At 36.5% G+C, this 5,923-nt stretch overlaps 1 protein-coding gene across 1 annotated transcript in view; it reads left to right on the top strand.

Moving 5' to 3' along the window:
- Positions 1-5,923, top strand: part of LOC139979224 (C-type lectin lectoxin-Thr1-like) — a 50,596-nt gene that overhangs the window by 41,416 nt on the left and 3,257 nt on the right. The window lies entirely within an intron of this gene.

Genomic DNA, 5,923 nt, shown 5'->3' with positions numbered 1-5,923 from the left:
TGCGACGTTAAAAGTCCTTTTCAAAATCCAACCACCAAAGAGAATGCAGAAATTACTAGTTGAGATAACTTTTGTTGTGACGGGGACCAATGAGATTTGCAGGTATATTTTTGGTGTTAGCGGAGAGGCAACAAAATTCCCTTCGAAAAAATCAGCATAATAAATTGGTTAACAGACGTTTCAAAGCAAAAGATAAATTAGAGTTTTTTCCTACAGCTGTAAGGAGGAACTTCGCTGATAAATTACAGACATTGATCAATCAAAGCGACTGGACTATATAGACTAACGCACGACTCTCTAGAAACTCAGGCCCGTAGCAATGACTTCTGCGTTGTAGGGGTGGGCACCAGCAATTCAAGGTGGGACACCAACAATATAAAAAGGGGCACACTATGCGTGTCCTGTACCTTGTGAACGATTTACACACATAATGGTTTGTGGTACACATGGGGGTGGGGTGGGGGTGGGGGTGGTTTGCACATGGATAGGGGGTGAACCCCTTTGCCGGCCATGGTACGGACTGCAGAAGTAATAACGAAAGTCAAGAGGAAAACATTTTAAGCGTTTCATGCGTTGAACATGACACGGTTGCAAATCACTGCAGATTTTGCAAGAAGAAGTTGTAAATATCATATGTTCCGCTCATGATACGGTATGAAAGTGACTGCAAGGTGTAATACATGCAAACGTAATCTTCTCAAATTGTGTCACTATCACCACATTAGGATCTTACACAAGATTCTCTCAAAGTCGGAAATCAATTTAGAAAAAAAAATCCGGAAAAATACTAAAAGTGTAATTCAAACATTTTGTAAACCGTGTGACTATTTTAACATATCTAACAACTTTCGGTTATAGTACATTCCCCCTCCCTCTCCCCCATTCTTTTTGTGGATGAGTTTGGCTAACAAGAGAAGAGATTATTATAAGCAACAGAAAAACATTTTGTTAGACTGCCGAGAGTACTTGGTGACCGATTCTGTCTTGAGTTCAACGCAAGGGCGGCGGAAGCACTTTTAATCTGGAGGGGCACCGACGTCGAAGGGCACTTTGCAGAAATTCGATTGGACTGGTGCAGCCTGATATTTAGTACCCTTTATAACTCTTATTGAATTATCGTTTTTACGTATACACATCACTCCATCAACGCCCCCCCCCCCCTTCCAAGGAAAAAATAAATGGCTTCTGCTTATTACAATTAAGTCACAATGTAATATAGCAATGCATTTTTGGAATATCCTTAGGATTTTTTTGGCAAATTGAATATGCATAATGGCACTCACCAGATTGTCAGAAGCCTTGTGGTAGTAAATATAGGCGTAGGAGGCGGTGGGGCTGGGGGGCTGCAGCCCCCCCCCCCCTCCCCTAACCCAAAATTGTTGTGAAAATTCGGGAAATATGCTGATAATTTTCGGGCACCTACTGAAAGAACAATAATTTGCTATGTGTTTTTCAATGAATAAACTGATATTATTATGATCATTATTATTGTAACGACTTTCCCAATAATTATAACCAATATGGAAGGGTAATAACACGGCAAAATGATTGTATGTTATTGGCATGCGATGTAATAACCTACGCATGCCTATATGATATGTACTTTAACATGTTGAACGCGCGCGGAGCGCGTGAAAAATTTTGCTAATATTTTTTCGGGCAAGTCGTTACAGCCCCCTCAAACCAAATTGGGCTCTACGCCTATGGTAGTAAACATTTAAAACTTCCCGAAATATTTTTAATTCGACGTGGGTTTCGCTTTATAAACTCTTTTTTATTTAGACATTTTTATGTAGAAAAAGGGCACATTTTTAACCTGAGGAAAGGTGGGGGCACGAACCCCCTGTGCCCCCCCCCCCCGGTTCCGCCGCCCTTGGTTCAACGTATTTTAGCTCTTGGGTTCGATCCCGGGCGACGGCAGTTTGCTTTTGCCGCCCTGTAATACGGTCTCTTGCTTTCGTAGGAACTTTCAATATTGAAAACGAGCATTAAATATCAACAGCTGCCGTGGCGCAGCGGTTAGTACTCTGTACCTGAAGAGCGTAAACATTTCTGACAGTTTGAACAAATATCGTAACTATGAATATTTTTTGCATTGGGAAGACAGTTAATTACATTGCTTTCTGCCGATGCACTGAGCAGGCTTAAAGAACTGCTAACACCAACTTAATAATAATAATAATAATAATAATAATAATAATAATAATAATAATAATAATAATAATAATAATAACAATAATAATAATAATAATAATACGACTTCTAATGCGCACACACCACTCAAAGAATGTTCATGGCGCAATTGACAATTAGAAATGATACAAATAATACAAAACATTGACAGAAGAAAAACTTAATGGTTTAAGATTATATGAAAGCTTTTGTCATTAAGTGGGACTTGATGCTCTTCTTAAAGTTAGAGAGAGTAGATGCTTGTCTGATTTTTAAGGGGAGTTGGTTCCATAAGCGAGGGGCAGAAACAATAAATGACCTCCCCCCCCCCCCCCAAGAATGTTTGGACTTTATTTCAGATAATAAAAATTGAGAGGTGGATCTTTGATTACGAGAGGGGACATAAATATGTAATAAGTCAGAAATATACATTAGACCATGTCCTTTAAGTGATTTATATACAATAAGGAGAATTTTATACATAATACGATATTTTACAGGTAGCCATTGCAGGTTTTTTAAGATATGACAATGCTAATGAGAATGAGTTACAATACGCGCAGCTGAGTTCTGGATTAATTGCAGTCTATGAATCTGTTCTTGTGAATGGTAGCTAATGATGCCACGTTAGTCACACTCATCGGCTATTATATAGTGGGTAGGACTTGCGACGCATTCAATCCATCCCTGTTTATTATGCTCTGGTATTCTTGGCAAGTAACAAATAGATCATTTAAATTCAATGAAGCAATTCGTCGTGGTATGACATCTAAAAGCGAGGGCGCTATGTACCAGACTTGCAGTACTATAAATGTAGAATTCCCCTCCCTCCGTGATATCAGTACGAGTACAAGTCTGTAAACGTGAGTACAATGATAGGTCACTATGACAGAAGACGAGTATTAGTATATGAGTACCAGTACATGGGACTCACTCTTATATATGAATCTGCTTTGCGTGCAAAATTTGATTTGAAGGCAGTTCTCCCTAATATAATTTCTTTGAACCAAAGTGGCTTCCTCAAGGGTCGGTATATTGGTGATAGCATTCGTACAGTGTATGACATTATTAATAGTCTTGAAAGAAGATCAAACGCCATGGATTTTATTTGGGATTGATTTTGAAAAGGCTTTCGATAGTTTTTCGATTAGGTTCATTAGAAATGTACTCCGCCTTTTTTAGTTCGGTCCTTCCATTATCCAGTGGTTTGATACTTTTTTATAGTGATATGTATTCCTCTGTTCTTGTAAATGGCTTTTTATCTGAAAACATCTCTATTGAACGTGGTTGCAGACAAGGAGACCCTTTGTCTCCATATCTCTTTATTTTAAGTGTAGAATTATTGAGCATTCTTATTAATAATGATAATTCTATCCAGGGTATTGATATTGGTGGAAGCTGTTATAAATTAGTTTAGTTTGTTGGTGATACAACCTTTTTCATGCACGGGGATGAAATATCTTTTAATAGTATTATGAAACAGCTCGATTATTTTGGTTCTTTGTCTGGGCTAAAAATAAAGCCTAGCAAGTCTCTTCTTGTTGGGTTGGGGAGTTTGAAAGGGTCTTCGTTTTCTTTCAATAAAAAATATAATATCTGTTGGAATAAAGTTGACGATTTTACACTATTGGGGATTGTGTTTAATACTAATCTGGTAGTATGATTAATAAAAACTATGATAATGAACTGACTAAAGTGTTTAATATTTTAAAGACGTGGGAGAAAGGTAATCTTACAGTGCTGGGTCGCATTACCATAATATATACCATTGTTAAATCTTTATTATTGCCTTGTTTTAATTACTATTATATGACGCTCCCATTACCCAGTACAGAGTAATTTGAAAGAGAACATTCCATGTGTTTCCGTTTTGTGTGGAAAAATAAACCAGACCGTATAAGTCGAAGACAAGGATATACCCCGATGGGGGATTGAAAATGGCAGATTTTTGTAAACATTGTATTGCTCTTAAGATCTCTACGTTTGGTCGTATATTAACATTGCCAATTTGGAATAGCAGTTTATTTAAAGTTGGCAATAGCCCAGTATATTACAAGCGTTGGTATGACAAGGGTATTCGTTTCATTGGCGATTTGATTAGTAATGGTACTTTTTATACTTTTGATAATTTTACTCAAGAGTTTAACATATCAACCAATTTTTGGGAGTATCATGGTATTATCAGCTCTATTCAGGAAAAATGGAAGGGTTTATCCAATGATACAATTTTAAGGGTTATTTTTCCTAATAATAGTTATATAAATACTCTACATGCAAGTGGTTCTTTTTGTTCTAAAGCAGTTTACAATAGATTGCTGGAGTTTTCAGGTTATGAGCACAAATCGTATATTAAGTGGTGCCAGACTATTGATATCAGTAAAAAGGGTTGGTCTTTTTATTGTTTTGTCCCTTTTCGGTGTTCGAGTGACGTTAAACTTACATGGTTTCAATATAGACTGTTGCAAAGGATTATTCCAACTAACAAGTATTTGCATTTAATAAAAGTTATCACTTCTGATAAATGTGATTTTTGTCAAGAATATACTGAAACCATTGAACATTTATTTTATGATTGTGCTCACTCGGCTAAGATTTGAAATAATTTACAAATTTTTACTTAATAATGCAGGTGTGAATATAATAGTTAAAGATATCTCCATAGTGTTATTTGGTGCAAAGTTTCGCTCATGAATTAAAAGTTACATCTTCAATTGCAAGTTACAAAAGATAATCCCAAGGCAATATAAATTACTATTGTATTTGAAAGAATATTTCGGGGTAAAAAAAGAATATTTTAATTAGTAGTATATGAAAGGTGCAGAGTGGGTAAAATACTGGCTTCCTTGGTATAATTTTCTTCAATTGCACCATGTATTATAAATATTTTGTCTTGCCTACTCTTATTTATTGTCTTTCGTTAAGAATGTTTTTTCTTTCATGATACCACCATAATTTTACTTTTTGTGCACATGCAAGAGAAGAAGAAAAAAGTACATGGGGGTCATTGTTATATGAATGTGCTTTCAAGTTGCGTGCAAAGTTTGATTCAAGTGAATAGGTTTTTTCGTCAAGTGACGGGTACCCTGATATGAGCCTTGAAGAAGTTAATGTACATACTCACATCATTAGATACCAATCAATTGTTTAACAGACATATTGTTGGATAAAGCTTTTAGTATGAAAAGGAGTTTATTAGAGGTTTATAAGAAACTGCTGGGAGAGGTGGGGGGGGGGGGGGGGTATCGTGACACTAAGGTGATCATTAAGTTTAGAAGAAATGCTTGGCAAACTAAGATCCCTGATTGCAAGACATGGTGTGTAGTACTCAGCATTGTTTGCATCTATGCATTCTTTAGGCTTAGAGCTCATGTTCTAGAAGTTTACACCTCCAAAGCAAGTATGTATTGCTAGAAAGATTCCATTAAAACCTTTTTGTTTGGTTCGAATATCAGGAAACATTAGAAGGGAGTGTGGTTAGGGTGAGTGGGTGGGGAGAGTTCGGACAAGAGAGATAGACGTTGCTCTTAAATTAGTGAAAAAGTCGAACGAGGTTATTAATCGCTTTCTAGCCTAGCCTTGCGGAGACCAATCCTCCTCAATGTGTTTCTTTTAGAGACAAAAACAATATATGGAATTGATTGCCAGAAATGTATATTGAAAACAAAACAAAAATCAATGTGAGACATTTATGAATCGCCACCGTGATACTCATCTGTGTCAGCTTCTTTTTATGATATGTGCGCATTATAAA

The sequence above is a fragment of the Apostichopus japonicus genome, chromosome 1 (genome assembly GCF_037975245.1).
Source record: "Apostichopus japonicus isolate 1M-3 chromosome 1, ASM3797524v1, whole genome shotgun sequence".
Classification (NCBI taxonomy): domain Eukaryota; kingdom Metazoa; phylum Echinodermata; class Holothuroidea; order Aspidochirotida; family Stichopodidae; genus Apostichopus; species Apostichopus japonicus.
The sequence above is the reverse complement of the archived record's forward strand: the minus strand, read 5'-3'. Positions and strand labels throughout refer to the sequence as shown.